This window comes from Lithobates pipiens, unplaced genomic scaffold, assembly GCF_037356315.1.
Source record: "Lithobates pipiens isolate NorthernLeopardFrog02 unplaced genomic scaffold, aLitPip1_a1.2 Scaffold_25, whole genome shotgun sequence".
Classification (NCBI taxonomy): Eukaryota; Metazoa; Chordata; class Amphibia; order Anura; family Ranidae; genus Lithobates; species Lithobates pipiens.
The window spans coordinates 108,869,448-108,890,295 of record NW_027507787.1 but is presented as its reverse complement, the minus strand read 5'-3'; the positions used below and the strand labels follow the sequence as shown (position 1 = coordinate 108,890,295).

Sequence of the window (20,848 nt, the reverse complement as noted above, 5' to 3'; positions counted from 1 at the left end):
GAATCCTACGGCACCTGGTATTCCCAGTTGGTCTCCCATCCAGTTACTAATCAGGCCCGACAATTTTTAGCCTCTGAGATCAGACAAGATCAGGCACTTTCAAGGTGATGGGGCCATAGGCGATCTCTTCGGGCACTCTCAACCATCTTGACAAACGCCAACATGGTCATCTTGGGAAACAAGCGAAAAAAAACAAGTAATTGCCAACATTGGAGGCTAAGCAGGGTTGGGCAATCAGTTTCCTTGCCTGAAATAGGCATCTCAGAACTGCCATCTGGCTCCTTCCCGGGTTTCCAACTCCTTCAACTAATCCCAGGAGACAATACTTCGCCTCCATCCTGGTGGAGGTTCCAAACACCCGATCAATGGTTCCTGTCACCTCTGTCCAGTAGCCGATCAACTTCGGGCATCTCCAAAACATGTGCATCATGTCTCCCCCCATGTTCCCGCACCGGGGGCAACTTGCGTCCGGCCGTTCGGCCAAACTGAAAAAGTTTACGAGGAGCATAATAGGTTCTATATAATAAGAACAGATGTGACATCCTCTGTGAGGAGAGCCACAATTCACCACAGGCAGGATTCCTGTGGCCAATTATAGCTCAGGGGGGTTTAGTACACACCCCACACTATATATGGCCGCCAGCGCAGCGGCCTTGTATAGTGTGTTGCGGTGGTCAGGGAAAAAGGACGATAGGCAGGGACAGTGTCTTTACTGCTTGGGAACCTAGCACTGTTACAGTGGGTGTTATGTGCCTCCTGCACAGTACACACCTGAAGCTACCCTTTATTACTGCTGTTCAATTTCTGCAATACATGCATCTGCAGTGCAGAAGTTAGAGTGGGTGTTGTGTACCTTCTGCACAGTATACACCTTATTGCTGGTGTTCTGTATCTGTAATACAGGAACCTAGCACTGTTACAGTGCTAGGGTGTACGCCCCTCGTCCCGCCCTCTGGCTCCCACCTACTCTTTGCCGACATTGCCTTCTGCAGCTTTCGGGGACCCTAGATGACTTATTTATTGAGCCTATTGGTACGAGACACTGCTTCCCTCCAGGGTGACTCTGGACCCCCCTGGAGGATTTACCCCTTACTGTTTGGGCAGTCCCAGCCTCCCTCTGGATGCTCTACACAGCCCCCAATGGCGATGCAGGAGAGACACTAATTGGCGGGCCCCAGGACTGCTGCTCGGGTGAAGTCTCCAGTTGGATGGAGGGATGGTGGCCCCAGCCCCTTGCCTGCCGGATTTTCCATGCACCGACCAGGGCTGCTCCTCTTTCATCTTGATGTGGTGACCATGGAGGGGAGGAGTTGAAATTTATGGGGTCTGGGTGTTTGCTGGTGGGAGTGCGCTAAAGGACTTGACATTTCCGCATGTTTGTCCCCTTTCCCCTGTTTCCCCCCTCCCTTCCCCCCTTCCCACCCTTCCCTTCCCTCCTTTTCCTCCCCCTTTCCCCCTTCCACTCCCCCTTTCCCTGCCCCTTTTCCCCCCGGGGCGTGGACGGTGGAGAGGGGGTAAGGAGAGGACAATCTGCCAAAGGGAGAAATGCATTTGTTCGGGGACTGCATGTACTTTAGGGGTATGGGACGGGGGGTGGTGGATCCCATTCTGTGATGCCTTTTCTGTTGTGATGGGCTCCCTCGTGCATGCCTACGTTTAGGGCGAGCCGAGGAGACCCCTCAGTGCTGACAGTTATATGCTCTACCTCTGTTTTGGTTATACTATTGTTTTTTGGTTCTATGATGTTACTGATTGTCTTTTATTTGCATACCGGTATCAGACGTGACATTTACCACTGCCGGGACTGGGGGGACTAGGATTCGGGGGCTCCCTCTCCGACCTGTCTACCCACCAACCCAAGTAGGACAGCACTTTAAACCCAGTGTACATCTGGTAAGCGCTATAGCATAATTGTGCTGTTTTAGTATACCCTTCCTGTACTGTTGAGTGCGGACAACCACTCTACTAACCCCTCCTCTAAGACCAAGGGAGTCTCCATTCTGATCTCTAGCAGGCTCCCCTTGGTTCTCCAGGATTCTCTGGTGGACCCTGGGGGCCGATATCTTTTTCTTAGGGGCCACATTGGAGAGCGCCTTTTTACATTTGCCACTGTGTAGGCTCCCAGTGATCACCAAGACACGTTCCTCAGAACTACCCTGCACAGATTATGTGACTTTCGGGAGGGCCAGTTGATATTAGGTGGGGACTTTAATGTCCCCTTTCGCCATTGGTTGACACTTCTGCCTCTTGCTCCTCGCTCCTCATTTCCTCTAGAAAGCGGACTACTAAGTGTTTACTGAATGACCAATTAGTTGATGTCTGGCGTCTGCAACACTCTGGGGAAAGGGACTGCTCTTTTTGCTCTTCCCCTCACAAATCATACTTGAGGATAGACTTCTTCTTGATTCCACATGACCAACTGCACTTGGTGAGCTCTTCCTCCATCGGCCATATTACTTGGTCCGACCACGCTCCTGTAGCCCTTACCTACACCCTCTCTAGGAACCCCTCACCTAGGTCTCTATTCTGGCACCTTAATGAGAGCCTCCTCCAGATACCAGAAGTTTTAGCAGATGTAACCAGGGAATTGGACCTTTATTTCCAAGAAAACTAAACGCAGGACTGTGACCCGGGGATAATTTGGGAGGCTCACAAGTCAGTACTCCGCAGGGTACTTATCAGGCACGGGGCGCGCATCAAACGAACACGGAAGGAACAGCTTGCTAATCTGTTTCGTGAACTTGCCTCTGTGGAAGCGAAACATAAACATTCCCCCTCATGGACCTTAGAGATTGAATTGGGGACACTCCGTACCCATATTGCTGACCTACTCCATTATAAAGCGAAAGCGGCACTCCAGTTTTGTCGTAAACTGATGTAGGAGTCAGGGGACAAATGCGGAAAAATCTTAGCCAGGTCGGTAAAGGAGTTGATATCTGGCTCTTACATACCACAGTTGATAGATGAGAATGGCCAGAGGGCCTCTACCCCAACCCAAATAGCCAAAGTCTTTGAAAAATGTTACTCTGATCTCTACAACCTGCCCGATTCAGGGTCTGGACAGGACAATATAGACAGATATGTAACCGGTTCTGGTCTACCAACCCTCTCATCGGAATCACGGGAGTACTTGGAGGACCCAATCACACTGGAAGAAGTCCAGACAGCCGTGGGACCTCCGAAGGTGGGTAAGGCTCCGGACCCTGACGGATATACCGCACAATACTTTAAGACCTTCCTCCCTATTCTCGGCCCGCGCTTGGTGAATTTATTTAATACTCTGAGCTCAAATGGGGATTTTCCTGAGGATACCCTTAGAGCCCACATCTCGTTGATACCTAAGGAGGGCAAAGACCCGGGCCTATGTGGGAGCTACAGAACCATTTTCCTCCTAAATTCGGTCCTAAAACTATTCTCTAAAATCCTGGCCACGTGATTGGCACATCACTTGCAGTCCCTTATACATATTGACCAGTTAGGTTTTATTTCCACCAGGGAAGATAGGGACAACACCATTAAGGTGCTTACCCTGATCCATAAAGCAAAGTCATCTGGGACCCCTTGTCTTTTCATGAGTACTGATGCCGAGAAGGCTTTTGATCGGGTCAAATGGACATTAATGTTCTCGGTCCTTCGCCATATAGGTCTGAGTGAACGGATGCTGGCATGGATAAGTAAGATATACTCACGCCCTTCAGCTCAAGTCAAAGCGAATGGGGTTCTCTCATCTCCCCTTGACATGGGGAATGGGACCAGACAGGGTTTCCCCCTGTCGCCCCTATTATTCGCACTGTCATTGGAACCCTTTCTCTCCACAATTCGACAAAACTCAGACATAACGGGACTCCAAATGGGTACTATTGAGTGCAAGATATCTGCCTACGCGGATGACATGCTGTTTTCGCTGACGAATCCCAGAGTTTCCTTGCCAAATCTCCTTCGGGAATTCCAGATATACGGGATACTTCTTGAAATCAAAGGCCATGGGGGTTGCAGTCCCCCCGCAAACGTTAATAGACTTGCAGTCCAATTTTCGATTTAAATGGACCCATACAGCCCTTAAGTACTTAGGTACTTACATTCCACCGGACATCGCGCGTACGTTTATGTTGAACTTCCCCCCACCCCTTGTCACTAAGATCCGCAGTTTGCTTCACGGGTGGCATTCTGGCCTCCATTCCTGGTTCAGGAGATGCAATCTCATTAAAATGAACATACTCTCTAAATTTACTTATCTTTTCCAAGCTCTCCCGATCCAGATTCCAGTCCCGTTTTTTAAGCAAGCTCAATCCTTGCTCACTCAATTTAACTGGGCCCACAAAAATCCCAGACTTAAGCGGTCACAGCTGACATTGTCTAAACAACAGGGAGGGTTGGTTCTCCCTGACTTGCGACGCTACTACCTGGCCTCCCATCTGGGTCGTGTATTGGACTGGATTCGAAACAAACTTTCTAAGCTCACTCCCGAATTCCGCTAAGAAGCGCAATGTGGGGGGGGGCGTGGCCTGGACAGCAATGGAGTAGGACGCTTGTGACCTGAGCTCCGCTCCTACCGCGATCTCCTGTAGTGATCCTGGGTGCCCACTGACTATTTTACCTACGATCTTACCAGTGTAATACCCGCTACTTTCTCGTGCATACATTGGGACGATGTCTCCGACGAAGAAGCAGTCTGCAGCGGCGGCATCTCTTGAAAAGTTCCAGCGGGACCATGAGGGCCAACATGGCGGACAGTCCACTCCGGCTGCAGAACCTGCTACCTCAGACACGGCGAAGGTGCTTGAGGCGATTTCTACCTGTCAGACCACACTGACAACTAAGCTTGAGGAGGTTAAGGTGGATGTCTCACTTATCCGACAGGACATGGCTAAACTGCGTGACAGAGTGAAGGAAACTGAAACCCGGATCAGTCAGGCCGAAGATGTCCTGTTCCCTCTGCAGCATGCCCAGGAGGATGTGCAAAAGCAGCTCCAGCAGCTGGCCCAGAAACAGGACGACCTTGAGAATAGGGCCCGCAGATCTAACCTCCGCTTTATCGGCCTGCCGGAGGGCTCCGAGGGGGCTGACCCGGCGACATTTTTGGAATCTCTCCTGATTAAAGCCTACGGTAGGGAGGCGTTTTCTACCTCATTTATTATTGAAAGGGCCCACAGAATGCCTGCCCGCCCGCCGCCGGAGGGGGCACCTCCTCGCACGTGCATTGCTAAGCTGCTAAATTACCGGGATAGGGATGCCATCCTTCGCCTTACTCGTGAAAAAGGCAACATCCCGTTTCAGAACGGACATATCTCAGTGTTTCCCAACTTCTCCGCAGAAGTTCAAAAACGTTGTTCCTGATTCGTGGAAGTCAAGAGGCGCCTCAGGGCACATCACCTCAAGTACGCCATGTTGTACCCGGCCAGACTCCGCGTAGTGGGGGAAGATAGGGAATACTTTTTTGAAGATCCTGAGATGGCAGTTTCCTGGTTGGACCAGAGAGACGCGGCTCGAAATCGGCCACCTCGAGACTAAAATCATTGGAAGATTTGTGAGTACTCTATCTGCTCCCCCCTTTCTATTTGCCCGTGTGCAAGCAGATCACTGTTGGACTGCCTATGCGTGGTTCATTATCCTCAGTCCCTGAATTGATGCTTCTGTTCCCCCTCTCTAACAGGGATGGCCGTTGCTCTTGTTGACTGAACATGTACTGCTGCCTATGGCCACGCTCTGCGGACATCCCCCTGGTTCGTTACACAATACCCCTTCCCCCTCCCTCTTAGTTTGGGGGACCCGCTTGGCGGGCTCTATTGGGCCCTTTCCCTGGGGGGGTGGGGGGGACGCGGGTCATCTGGACTTGCTGCATGGGACTGCAGAACTTTGACTTTCTCCTGATACATGCCCTTTACTGGACTGTTATGTCCCGCTGCTGAACTGGGCACCGCACCAATGGGAGTGGGGTGGGAAATGGACGCATGGTCCGGCTCCAGCCTACAAGCCGGGTTATGACGGGAGAAGACTTGGTCTTGTCACTGGGTCCAGTGGCTTATTGTTATTGACATTGCCTAGTGTTCTATGGTTTGTTTTGGGAAGGGAGCTCCAGCCAAGTTGGGGTGGCTGAGAGCAGGGAGGGTGGGGATGGGTTGTAGTTATTATGTTATAGTATGTTATGTTTTATGCTTAGTTTATAGCACAAGCTTTATTTGGTTATGGAACAGACAAATGTCTCTTTTTCATGTATACTCTGATGAATATGGGAATGGATACTGCTTTGACGGGTGGTTTGGATACTATTTTCCTCCTTGTGATATTGGCTGAGACCACGCCATGGGTACCCTGAAGTTGCTGACGTGGAATGTCAGGGGGATTCGGGATAAAATTAAGAGGGCGGCAGTGTTTGGGTGTCTCAAAACTTATAGAGCGGATATCACAGTCCTGGTGGAGACGCATGCAACTGGGAGATTGCAAATAGCTTTGCGTCGCCCGTGGATTGGATGGGCCTACCACGCCACCCATACGTCCTATTCTCGCGGGGTGTCTGTATTGGTATCTAAAACGGCACAGTTTTCCTTGGTTTCTTTGCAGACAGACCCGCAGGGCAGATATATATTTATACACTGCTTATTGCACGGAGAACAGTACATTATTCTCGCCTATTATGTACCCCCGCCTTACGATCATAGACTAATTACAGAGGGATTATCTTTTATGGCTCAACACCCTAATGTCCCAGCAATTTGGCTGGGTGATTTTAATATGGTTTTGAATCCGGGGGTGGATAGAATGAGCTCTACTCGAGGGGATCATTTACCGGGAGATACTGGACTAGGTCGCACGTTTCAGGAATTCTCTCTTACAGATCTGTGGCGATTTAAATATCAGGCTAAACGTGTTTACTCCTGTTTCTCTGCAACTCACTCCACCATGTCAGGTATAGATTATATTGCTGTGTCCGCCCAGTTGTTACCCAGGCTAGTAGACACGGGCTATTATGCTAGATCATTGTCAGACCACGCTCCTTGCTGGGCAACTTTTTCCTTGACCCGACCTACTGGACCGAAACCATGGCGGCTTCACCCCTTCTGGTTAACCGCCTTGAGTGACAGCGAAGACTTAGGGGACGAATGGTTTTTTTTCTTTACTACTAATCAGGGGACGCCTCCGGTTGACTGTACCTGGGAGGCTTTTAAACTGCATGTACGCTCCCCTTTAACACACCGGATTAACCGGTTGAAGCGTACCTCCAAGACTTTGCTATCTAATGCCCTACGGGAGCTGGCCTCGGTGACCACTGACTTCACTACTGACCCCACACCTGCTAAGGCCCAGGTATTACGACACCACATAAGGCTAGTAGATCACCTCCACATTGAACAGGCTAAGCAAAAGTTGTTTTTTGTTAAGCAACGGGTGTTTGAACAAGGAGAGAGGGCGGGAAAGTTGCTGGCCTACTTGGCGCATCGGGACTCCAAGCCCCCGGTGGTGGTTTCGTTGACTGACAATGGGGGTGAGGAGGTGACTGATCCGCCAACAGTGGCCACCATGTTTCGTGCTTACTATGCTGCCCTTTATGAGTCGCAGGTACATAGGCCGAGGACTGAGACGGGGGCGTACCTCCGAGATATCTCTCTTCCCCACCTGTCTGAGGCTCAGGTTGAGTCTCTTGAGGCCCCGATATCGGCAGATGAGATTAGGCTAGCGGTGGCATCCCTTGCAACGGCTAAGGCCCCTGGACTGGATGGTATTCCCCTGGATTTCTATGCCCACTACTCTGAGACACTAGTGCCAGAATTGTTGAGATTATATACACACATATTTGACTCCGGGTCCCTACCTGATACTCTACGGCAGGCAGTTATTATAGTGATACCCAAGCCAGGAAAGGATCCCCACTGCCCGGATTCCTATCGCCCCATCTCGCTGCTCCAAGCAGATATTAAAATTTTGGCTAAAGTACTTGCCACTTGTCTGAGTGGAGTCATCCTATCACTTGTTCACCCGGATCAAACGGGATTTATGCCCGGGAAAAACACGGCCATTAATATCTGGTTATATATGAATATCCAGGCTGAGCATGACAAAGTATGCTCGAGGGTGGTGTTGTCACTGGATGCCGCTAAGGCGTTTGATTCCATTGAGTGGAATTATCTTTGGGAATGCTTGGGTAAATTTGGGTTTGGCCCCAATTTTGTTAAATGGATTACTCTCCTATACTATCGCCCAATGGCTAGAGTAGCAGTTAACGGATGGGTGTCGGACCCCTTTCAGCTAGGCCGTGGCACACGTCAGGGTTGTCTCCTATGTTATATGCTTTGGCGACAGAACCGTTGGCTGCTGCACTTCGGGCACACCCGGCTGTAGTAGGCCTCCGACGCGGTTCTCTGGTGGAATCGGTAAGTATGTATGCGGATGATACTTTACTGTATTTAGAGGACTCGGGTCGGTCGTTGGAGGCTGCCCTGGGGGTCATAGAGGAGTTTGGTGGTCATTCCGTTCTGCGTATTAATTGGACCAAGTCGCAGGTTCTACCCATTGACTTGTTCTCCCCGGACCGGGATGCAGCTTCTCTCCCGCTCTCCAGGGTATCCTCCATTCAGTATTTGGGAGTGCAGGTTACGAGAGAACCTGGGGAGTATATTCATCTTAATCTTGAACCATTGCTTCTGTATGTGCGGGAGAAGACTAAGGCATGGTCCCGTCTCCCCATTGGGGTTATGGGACGGATCAATATTACTAAAATTATCCTCCTGCCGAAACTCCTTTATGTACTTTGGCATTCCCCTGTCATGGTCCCCGTGGCGTTCTTTAAAACATTAGACGGTGTCTTAAACACCTTTATCTGGGGCCCATCTAGACATAAGTTGGCATGGAACACACTTAAAAACCCGACCTCTATGGGGGGACTGGCTCTCCCTGATTTCCACACATACTACATAGCAGCCCAGATTTCCCATTTTTATCACCTCCATAGAGCGGATAGTCACAGATATCAGGCCTTGGTGGGCGGGAGGGCTGAATCCCTTGTTGATACTCCCCTTCAGATGATTTTTCGGGGTGGTGGGGTTAGGGATGCCCGGTCCCAGATCCTGCCACACCACCGGAGTATTTGGAAACTAGCCCTTAGATTACTGGGAGCTGACTATTACAACTCACATACACCGCTATGGCGCAACCCCCTGCTTCGTGAGTTGTCTGGCTTACCAGATGTAGACTTGTGGGCTTCTAGAGGGATACTTTTTCTGTATCAGGTGGTGACTCCTATGGGCGTAAGGGATTTTCCCTCCCTACAAGTGGAATTTAACATACCCCCTCATATGCACTTTCGCTACTTGCAATTGCGACACGCGCTTTGTGCGCAATTTGCTCAGGACTTCCCGAATGTACAGTCGCTGGCTTTGACAGATGTAATTATGGGAGACGAACCGGCTAAATTGATCTCGACTCTATACGGCCTACTCCGGGCCCGCTTGGTGGCGCAAACCACTGAACGGGCCAGGTTGAGATGGGAAGAGGACATAGGTCCCTTTGATGGGGAGGAATGGGAGGATGCCCTTGAGAACGTTCAACAGGCTTCGCTTAGCCTACCTGACCGACTAACGCAGTACTATGTGATACACAGGTCCTATCTCACCCCTATCCGGATAGCTAAGTATCATCCTGACTATAACTCGAAGTGTCCCCGTTGCTCTTGTATGACTGGTACTTTCTACCATCTTCTCTGGCAATGCCCATTGGTCCAGGAGTATTGGGGGCAGATTGTCAGGTTTCTACATGACCACATGGGTTCACCCCTTCAACTTGACCCTAAGAGTTGCCTACTTAGTATATTTCCTGATACCTCTGTTGATCAATACTTGGCTACATTTTTGCACTCTACGCTGTTTACCGCACGAAAGCTTGTGGCTAAATACTGGATGCGTCCAACCATGCCTACTATGCGGGAATGGGTAATGGGCATTAATAGTAAGCTACCCTTGATTAAACTGGTGTATAGAAATCGTGGGTGTCCAGCCAAATACCACAAAATATGGGATAAGTGGGTGGAAAATCTGCATACGTGTGTGGAGTGAGCTATATTGGAGTCTATACTATCATTGTCAGGAATTTTCCTTAATGTAAGATGTATTACTGTCCTTCACCTATGAAGAGGCTAATGTTTGTACCTACTGTAATATCTTGTTATAACTGAGTTGTTCAATAAACTTGTGCTGTTAAAAAAAAAAAAAAAGAAGCGCCATGTGGTGCTATAAGTATTTACCCACAGAATTTATGTCACATCCCACTATAGGGGCTTAGTTGAAAGTCAGTCACCTGATCGCTACCCAAAACACACTCACGTCTTTGACTTCCCCCCTATTCCCTATACGTGGCCATCCAACCTTTGAACTGGGGACCCACTTAGAAATTCCAACCTAGACAATGCGTCTAAATTCGTCATTGATGGAAAATGGCCTTCTTTCTCAACCCTAACAGATCCGACAGGGCTTTTACAACTGCCTTTTTGGAGAGCGGCGCAACGACATCATTTTCTCCATTCCATCCCCAATCCTCAAACGTTTGCCCGCCCTCAGACGGAGTTTGAGACTCTATGCAGGAGCGAAGGCCCTTTGGCCCACATTCTCTCTCAAACAGATTACCCACACTTAACCTGTCTGTCCAACTGGGAAAAAGACCTTAATTGCTCATTTTCCCCAGCACAGAGACAACACATTATCACTTTGGCTCTCAAAATGTCGCTGTGCACGAAGATACAGGAGATGAATTTTAAACTTCTCACCAGGTGGTATTTGACACCATCAAAGCTGCAGAAATGTTTCCCCTCTTCCTCGAACATATGCTGGAGGTGTGGAGAAGAAGAGGGCACGTTGCTGCACATTTTTTGGTCCTGCCCCAGCTTGGTGGACTTCTGGACAGAGATCCGATGCATAACACAAAAATTCACAGACTTCTCCATCCAGGAAGAGGCTGCATTCTTTCTCTTGCACCATTCACAGATTCCCATTAAGAAGTACAAAAAAAATCAATTTTACGGCATGTGATAAATGAGGCGAAATCCTGCATCCCTCTTTATTGGAAAAAATGTTCCCCCCCTTTCATTACTCACTGGCTTAGGAAAATAGAGGACATTAAAAAAAATGGAGGACTTGATCCTCACATCACAAGGTAAACAAGAATTTTTTAAACAAACCTGGGACATCTGGAATACCTTTATATTCTCGCTGGAAGGATGTCGCCTGCTGTCGCCTTAGTGCTCTGAGCTTTCCTTGACTGGCCCCTTGGACAGTGGCTGCCATCGTGTCTCGTCCCGTCTTCTCCTTTTCTGATCTTTCAACCCTTCTCTTTTCTGCCTTCCTCCCCTATCTCTCACCCCCTCCACCCCCTCTCTCTTTTGGAAAAAGTGGAAAATTGGGAATGACGGCCCCACACCCCCCTCTGGATGGATTATGCCGGAGGGACCTGGGGTTTGTGTGACCCTGGATCTTGGTACAGTACTTTATCTGTGCCTCGAATCATTGTGATTGATGGAAGGCAGACTCACAGTTGCGAATATACCTGTATCAAGTATTTTTCAGCTGCTTTTTGCTCTGTATTTCTCTGTTGCATTATGTACTCGGGGGACGGTCTTCCCCTATTTGGAGAAAAAATTATATTTGAAAAAAAAAAGAAGCCTACGACACCTGGTATTCCCAGGCGGTCTCCCATCCAGGCATTAACCAGGCCCTGCTTAGCCTCCAAGATCAGACGAGATGGAACAGATTCAGGGTGATGTGGCCGTAGCCAATATCTTCAGGCACTCTCAACTCTCTTGACAAACACCAAGATGGTCACCTTGGAAACAAGCGGAAAAAAATAGGTCAACGGCAACAACATAAAAAGAAGCCTACGGCATCTGGAAATCCCAGGCGGTCTCCCATCCAGGTACTAAACTGGTCCCAACCCTGCTTAGCCTCTGAGATCAGATGAGATTGGAGTCTTTCAGGGTGGTGTGGCCGTAGGAGATTTCTTCAGGCACTCTCAACCTTGACAAACACCAAGATGGTCACCTTGGTAAACAAACAAAAAAAAAAAACAAGTCAACGCCAACAACATAAAAAGAAGCCTTCAGCACCTAGTATTGACAGGTGCTCTCCAGGTGGTCTCCAATCCAGGTACTAGCAAGGCCCGACCCTGTTTAGCCTCTGAGATCAGAGGAGATCGGGCGCTTTCAGGCTTATGTGCCCATAGGCAATCTCTTTGGGCACTCTCAACCCTCTTGACAAATGCCAAGATAGTCACCTTGGGAAACAAGCGGAAAAAAAACAGGTCAATGTCAACAACATAAAAAGAAGACTACGGCACCTGGTATTCCAAAGCCATCTCCCATCCAGGGACTAACTAGGCCCAACCCTTCTTAGCCTCAGAGATGAGAAGAGATAGGGCTCTTTCAGGGTGATGCTGCTGTAAGCGAAAACTTTGGGCACTCTCAACCCTCTTGACAAATGCCAAGATGGTCACCTTGGGAAACAAGCGAAAAAAAAAAAACGAATCAACGCCAACAACATAAAAAGAAGCCTACAATAACTGGTATTCCCAGGTGGCCTCCCATCCAGGTACTAACCAGGCCTGACTCTTCTTAGCCTCCAAGATCAGACGAGATTGGGTGCTTTCAGAGTGCTCGGACTCTTTCCCCATCACTAATGGGACGAGGCAAGGGTGCCCTCTGTCTCCCCTAATTTTTATTCTGACACTGGAACCACTTATGTGTCACGTTCGGAATGACCCGAATATTACTGGCATATCCAAACCCTCGGCACACCACAAAATTGCGGTGTACGCTGACGATCTAATTTTTTTCGTCTCTAATCCACACATTTCGCTTCCCAATATACTCGCGGCTCTCCGGCGATACGGCAGCCTATCAAACTATAAAATCATTTGCACCGTCGGCTGTATTGAATATATCGGTCCCGGATGGTGAGGCCAAGAGGCTACGCTCCGCTTTTCCATTCTACTGAGCTGAAAAATCTATATGGTACCTGGTCGTTGACATCGCAGCGGATTTGGCGCAATTGTACCCGCTTAATTTTGTCCCTCTCCTGAATAGACTGAAATCTGATTTGGGAAACTGGCATGCTTTAACACTGACCTGGTTCGGGCGCTGTAATGCATTCAAAATGACGGCCCTCCCGCGGATCTTATACTTGTTCCAGACATTACCGATCCGGTTACACCCAATTTTTTTCAGACAACTGCAGGTGCTGCTCCGGGACTTTATTTGGGCGCGCAAGCCGCCCAGAGCCCGTTTGCAATTGCTTGCCAGACCAAAGGACAAGGGGGGTCTGGGTCTCCCAGATCTGAGACAATACTACAGAGCGACTCTGCTAGCGAGAGTCGTTGATTGGCATTGTAATGGCCCACACAAGCAGTGGGTGGAGATGGAGATTGAGGATGGATCCATTCCCCTATTGACCTCCCCATGGCTCCTGTCCTCCCTACCAAAAGACCTCAGAGATCACCCCATAGTGGGAGCTACGTTGGCTGTTGTGCGGAGGTTGTTCCGCTGCACACACATTGCTCCCCTGCCGTCACCAATGACTCCGGTTATAGGTAATCCAGACTTCCCACCGGGATTTACCAACAAGAAACTGCGACAGTTGACAGTGGTGGGGAAACAGCGTCTGGGAGACGTGTGGCCCTCGGGAGGGCTACCGACCACGCAAACTGTCGCCGAGCTTTCTGACCCTCCGCTTGACTTGTTTAATGCTTATCAACTTCGTCACTTTCTTCTGGCCATACAAAGGGCCCCCTACACTCCTAGAGACCTGACGCCCTATGAATCCATCTGTCACAAAAAGGAACCTGTGCGACACATCCTCTCCCTCCTGTACAACCTATTAAGTAGTCAGGAGGAGGAGTCAACCCCACCATTTATCCACAAATGGGAGAGGGACTTTGGCATCACATTTACCCCACAACAGATAGGGAAGATCCTGACATTAGTACATAAAGCTTCCATCGCAAACCAATATCAAGAATCAGGATACAAGATAGTCTCACGCTGGTATAGAGTCCCATACCTTCTGAATAAAATGAATAGATCGATTCTGGATGTTTGTTGGAGGTGCAATTCAGATACGGTGACCATGGGACACATTTTCTGGGCATGCCCGGCCTTGAGGAACTTTTGGGTGGAGGTGACCGGGACGATAAAAACTCTCAGAAATTTAGATATCACAGACAACCCAGCAGCGTGCCTTCTACACTTGACCGAACAGCCTGTTCGAAAATACAAAAAAACCCTCACGATGCAACTCCTGAACGCCGCCCGGGCCTGCTTTCCCACACTGTGGAGGCAGCCTCAGCCCCCATCCAAGGTGCTGTGGTATTCCAAAGTCAATCATATTCTCCGGATGGAAGAATTGACCGCCACCCTTCACAACACTGAAGAGGAATTTAGTGTTACATGGAGGCCCTGGAGGTATTTTACTGGTACTTGAGACTACATTCGGGAGGTGAGCAGCGCCCCTGTCCCAGAAAATGACCGAACATCTAACGTTTACCTACGTAGGCCATGTCTACCCTGGGTGGCATCCCCCCCCCCTCCCTTTTTGTCTTTATTTTTCTTTTTTTCCCCGCCGCCACCTGGATACGACTGGCTCATATTTTACTCTGGTTCACATAGGTCATGATAAGCTGGCTCGCTGTGGTCCCAGTTGTTCTCCATGATTACATTTTTTTCCGAACGGAGCTGCATTAGTTATACTGTACTACATGTCTGAGGTGGGGTTTCTCTCTTTTCTCCCCTCTGAGAACCCAGAGTTATTTGGCTGCCTATTTTTTGTTACCATGTAATTGTGACCCTGGGTCATGCTGTATGGTTGACTGTTATATTCATGTTGTTCTACTTATACTTAATAAAAGAATAAAATAAAAATAAGTCAATGCCAACAACTTAAAAAAAAAGCCTATGGCATCGAGAAATCCCAGGCGGTCTCCCATCCAGGTACTAACCAGGTCCCAACCCTGCTTAGCCTCTGAGATCAAATGAGATTTGGCTCTTTCAGGGTGATGCAGCCATAGTAGATTTTTTCAGGCACGCTCAACCCTCTTGACAAACGCCAAGATGGTCACCTTGGGAAACAAACAAAAAAAACAAGTCAACGCCAACAACATAAAAAGAAGCCTACCGCACCTAGTATTTCCAGGCGGTCTCCCATCCAGGTATTAACAAGGCACGACCCTTTCTACCCTCTGAGATCAGCGGAGATTGGGCGCTTTCAGGGTGATTTGCCCATAGGCAATCTCTTTGGGCACTCTCATCCCTCTTGAAAAATGCTAAGATAATAACCCTGGGAAACAAGCGAAAAAAAACAGGTCAACGCCAACAACATAAAAAGAAGAATACGGCACCTGGTATTCCAAGGCCTAACTAGGCCCAACCCTTCTTAGCCTCTGAGATCAGAAGAGATAGGGTGCTTTCAGGGTGATGCGGCTGTAAGCGATCTCTTTAGGCACTCTCAACCCTCTTGACAAATGCCAAGATGATCACTTTGGGAAACAAGCGAAAAAAACAGGTCAACACCAACAACATAAAAAGAAGCCTGCGACATCTGGAAAACCCAGGCGGTCTCCCATCCAGGTACAAACCAGGCCCAACCCTGCTTAGCCTCTGAGACCAAAAGAGATTGGGCGCTTTCAGGGTGTTGTGCCCGTAGGCAATTTCTTTGTGCACTGTCAACCCTCTTGACACATGCCAAGATGGTCACCTTGGGAAACAAGGGAAAAAAAACAGGTCAACCCCGACAACATAATAAGAAGCCTACGGCACCTGGTATTCCCAAGCTGTCTCCCATCCAGGTACTAACCAGGCCCATCGCTACTTAGCCTCCGAGATCAGATGAGATTGGGCTCTTTCAGGGTGATTTGGCTGTAGGCACTCTCTTTGGGCACTCTGAAGCCTCTTGACAAAGGCCAAGATGGTCACCTTGGGAAACAAGCTAAAAAATACAGGTCAAAGCCAACAACATAAAAAGAAGCCTACGGCATCCAGTATTCCCAGGCGATCTCCCAATCAAGACACTAACCAGACCAGATCCTTCTATGGCACCTGGTCTTCCCAGGCAATCTCCCATCCAGGTACTAACCAGGCCTGACGCTGCTTAGCCTCTGAAATCAGACGAGATCGGGTGCTTTCAGGTTGATGTGGCCATAAGCGTTCTCTTCAAGACACGCCCAACCCTCTTGACAAACGCCAAACGCCTTGAGAAACAAGCAAAAAAAACAGGTCAAAGCCAACAACATAAAAAGAAGCCTATGGGCTTACAGCGGACCTTAAAAGATGGGACCCACTAGCTCTGTCATGGTTCGGACACTGTAATGTGTTGAAGATGAACGCGATGCCACGACTTCTGTATCTACTACAAGCCTTACCTATCAAAATACCCCAGACTTTCTTTCATGCGGTTCGCTCAATCTTTATCAAGTTCCTCTGGCGCGGAAAACATATGCGTATTGGTAGGGCAATGCTATTGCGACCGAAATTGCGGGGAGGTATTGGCTTCCTGGACCCTGCTCTATATTACACAGCGACGCACATGACACCGGTGGTTGACTGGTGCCGGTGTTCTGCCATATACTGTCCGGCCATGATATAGTGTCCACGCAGTACGGAGCAGACGAGGTTTCGGAAAATCTCTGAAGCTGAACGGCGCCTGCGCGGTGAGTGGAGGTGGTAGCTCCACCATCCAAGCGGACATAGGGTTGTGAATATTAGAGGGCACCTCGCAGGCGAGCTTCGCTCGCCACGCTTCGGGCTTGGCCTCGCTGCGCTCGGCTCTTTTATATTCTTACTCTATGTCCACTTGGATAGTGGGGATAGAACCTGGATTCAGTGTGCAGGCGCCGTTCATGCTCGGCAATTTTCGGAATCGGTGTTGCTGTGTACTGCGCATGCGCAGTACACAGCAGACACTATCCGATGGGGGACCATATGTGATAAGACACCGGCATGGGGAACTGAAGCTATGGGTCAAGCTAGAGCAGGAGATGGCGCGGGTTCCACTGGCTGGTCTGCCTTGGGCAGGGAGGCCATTGGAGCCCTGTGTGACTACTCACCCGTTAATTGGCCCCTCGCTCGCCGAGATGGATAGTTTTTTTCACCTTTCCCACCTGACTAACTTCCCTTCTCACTTTTCGGAAGAATACCTCCGCGAGACATAGTAAGCTCATGGTGATCGTTGGAGATCGCTGTTCCAATCGTTGGACAGCTGATGAGCTGGTGAGCCGAGGGCATCTCTTGCTCCCTGGGAGGGGACCCCATCCTATCCACTATACCCACGACACCCCCTTACCCCTTCTTTTCCTTTTCTGCCATTTCCTTCCCCAATCTTCTCTTTCCCCGTCTCCCTCCTTTCAGTTCTACTATTTCCCTTCTGACAAACGCCAAGATGGTCATCTTGGGAAACAAGTGAAAAAAAAAACAGGTCAAGGCCAACAACATAAAAAGAAGCCTACAGCACCTAGTATTCCCAGGTGGTCTCCAATCCAGGTACTAGCAAGGCCCAACCCTGTTTAGCTTCTGAGATCAGAGGAGATCGGGTGCTTTCAGGGTTATGTGCCCATAGGCAATCTCTTTGGGCATTCTCAACCCTCTTGACAAATGCCAAGATTGTCACCTTGAGATACAAGCGAAAAAACACAGGTCAATGTCAGCAACATAAAAAGAAGAATACGGCACCTGGTATTCCAACGCCATCTCCCATACAGATACTAACTAGGCCCAACCCTTCTTAGCCTCAGAGAAGAGAAGAGATAAGGCTCTTTCAGGGTGATGCTGCTGTAAGCGATCTCTTTGGGCACTCTCAACCCTCTTGACAAATGCCAAGATGGTCACCTTGGGAAACAAGCAAAAAAAAAAAAAACGAATCAACGCCAACAACATAAAAAGAAGCCTACAATAACTGGTATTCCCAGGTGGTCTCCCATGCAGGTACTAACCAGGCCCGACTCTTCTTAGCCTCCAAGATCAGACGAGATTTGGTGCTTTCAGAGTGATGTGGCCATAGGCAATCTCTTCAGGCACTCTCAACCCTCTTGACAAACACCAAGATGGTCACTTTGGGAAACAAGCGAAAAAAAAAACAGGTCAACGCCAACAACATAAAAAGAAGTCTACGACACCTGGTATTCCCAGGCGGTCTCCCATCCAGGTACTAACAAGGCCCGACTCTCCTTAGCCTGCAACATCAAACGAGATTGGGTGCTTTCAGGGTGATGTGCCCGTAGGCAATCTCTTCAGGCACTTTCAACCCTCTTGACAAACGCCAAGATGGTCACCTTGGGAAACAAGCAAAAAAAATAAAAATAAGTCGGAAGCCAGAGACAATACGGCCCGAGTCCTCAATTTAATCCATGTGGCGCATGTACAGGGAAGGCCCTTGCTTATGTTGTCAACGGACGCGGAGAAGGCCTTTGACAGGGTGGCCTGGCACTTTATGCAGGCCACCCTGGAACATATAGGTCTTGGCCCCAACATGATGAGCTGGGTAATGTCGCTTTACTCCATGCTGTCGGCAGCGGTACGGGTAAACGAGTGGTGCTCGGACTCTTTCCCCATCACTAATGGGACGAGGCAGAGGTGCCCTCTGTCTCCCCTAATTTTTATTCTGACACTGGAACCACTTATGTGTCACGCTGACGATCTAATTTTTTCCGTCTCCAATCCACACATTCCCAATATACTTGCGTCTCTACAGTGATACGGCAGCCTATCAAACTATAAAATCAATTGCGCCAAGTCGGCTGTATTGAATATATCGGTCCCGGATGGTGAGGCCAAGAGGCTCCGCTCCGCTTTTCCATTCTACTGGGCTGAAAAATCTATACGTTACCTGGGCGTTGACATCGCAGCGGATTTAGCGCAATTGTACCCGCTTAATTTTGTCCCTCTCCTGGATAGACTGAAATCTGATTTGGGAAACTGGCATGCTTTAACACTGACCTGGTTCGGGCGCTGTAATGCATTCAAAATGACGGCCCTCCCGCGGATCTTATACATGTTCCAGACATTACCGATCCGGTTACCCCCAATTTTTTTCAGACAACTGCAGGTGCTGCTCCGGGACTTTATTTGGGCGCGCAAACCGCCCAGAGCCGTTTGCAATTGCTTGCCAGACCAAAGGACAAGGGGGGTCTGGGTCTCCCAGATCTCAGACAATACTACAGAGTGACTCTGCTAGCGAGAGTCGTTGATTGGCATTGTAATGGCCCACACAAGCAGTGGGTGGAGATAGAGATTGAGGATGGATCCATTCCCCTATTGACCTCCCCGTGGCTCCTGTCCTCCCTACCAAAAGACCTCAGAGGTCACCCCGTAGTGGGAGCTACGTTGGCTGTTGTGTGGAGGTTGTTCCGCTGCACACACATTGCTCCCCTGCCATCACCAATGACTCCGGTTATAGGTAATCCAGACTTCCCACCGGGATTTACCAACAAGAAACTGCGACAGTTGACAGTGGTGGGGAAACAGCGTCTGGGAGAGGTGTGGCCCTCGGGAGGGCTCCCGACCACGCAAACTGTCACCGAGCTTTCTGACCCTCCGCTTGACTTGTTTAGTGCTTATCAACTTCGTCACTTTCTTCTGGCCATACAAAGGGCCCCCTACACTCCTAGAGACCTGACACCCTATCAATCCATCTGTCACAAAAGGGAACCGGTGCGACACACCCTCTCCCTCCTGTACAACCTATTAAGTAGTCAGGAGGAGGAGTCGACCCCCACCATTTATCCACAAATGGGAGAGGGACCTAGGCATCACATTTACCCCACAACAGATAGGGAAGATCCTGATCTTAGTACATAAAGCTTCCATCGCAAACCAATATCAAGAATCGGGATACAAGATAGTCTCACGCTGGTATAGAGTCCCATACCTTCTGAATAAAATGGATAGATCGATCCCGGATGTTTGTTGGAGGTGAAATTCAGATACGGGGTCCATGGGACACCTTTTCTGGGCATGCCCGGCCTTGAGGAACTTTTGGGTTCCCAGCAGCGTGCCTACTACACTTGACCGAACAGCCTGTTCGAAAATACAAAAAAACCCTCACGATGCAACTCCTGAATGCCGCCCGGGCCTGCATTCCCGCACTGTGGAGGCAGCCTCAGCCCCCATCCAAGGTGCTGTGGTATTCCAAAGTCAATCATATTCTCCGGATGGAAGAATTGACCGCCACCCTTCACAACACTGAAGAGGCATTTAGTGTTACATGGAGGCCCTGGAGGTATTTAACTGGTACTCGAGACTACATTCGGGAGGTGAGCAGTGCCTCTGTCCCAGAAAACGACTGAACATCTAACGTTTACCTACGTAGGCCATGTCTGCCCTGGGTGGCATTCCCCCCCCCCCATCCCTTTTTGTCTTTATTTTTCTTTTTTTCCCCGCCGCCATCCCCCCACCTCCTCTCTCTCCGTCTTTGCACTCTCTTCTTCCCCCGTCCTCCCTTTTGACTATGTCTTGTCTCCTTACTAGCCTTCGGGACCCAGAAGAACCCCAGGGTTCTGGACATGACCGCCTCATATTGTACTCTGGTTCACGTAGGTCATGATAAGCTGGCTCGCTGTGGTCCCAGTTGTTTTCCATGATTACATTTGTCCGAACGGAGCTGCACTAGTTATACTGTACTACATGTCGGAGGTGGGGTTTCTCTCTTTTCTGCATGAAACTGTAGGACTCCCCTCTGAGAACCCAGAGTTATTTGGCAGCCTATTTTTTGTTACCATGTAATTGTGACCCTGGGTCATGCTGTATGGTTGACTGTTATATTTATGTTGTTCTACTTAATAAAAGAATAAAACAAAAAAAAAAAAATAAGTCAATGCCAACAAGTTAAAA

General features: G+C 49.3%; 4 pseudogenes; all 4 read right to left on the bottom strand.

Annotated features, from left to right (window-relative positions):
* Positions 1-11,854: 11,854 nt before the first annotated feature.
* Positions 11,855-11,974, bottom strand: LOC143932059 (5S ribosomal RNA; annotated as a pseudogene).
* Positions 11,975-15,772: 3,798 nt separating this feature from the next.
* LOC143931334 (5S ribosomal RNA) lies at positions 15,773-15,891 on the bottom strand (annotated as a pseudogene).
* A 1,571-nt stretch (positions 15,892-17,462) lies between these two features.
* LOC143931103 (5S ribosomal RNA) lies at positions 17,463-17,581 on the bottom strand (annotated as a pseudogene).
* A 322-nt stretch (positions 17,582-17,903) lies between these two features.
* LOC143931021 (5S ribosomal RNA) lies at positions 17,904-18,022 on the bottom strand (annotated as a pseudogene).
* Between the last annotated feature and the right edge of the window lie 2,826 nt (positions 18,023-20,848).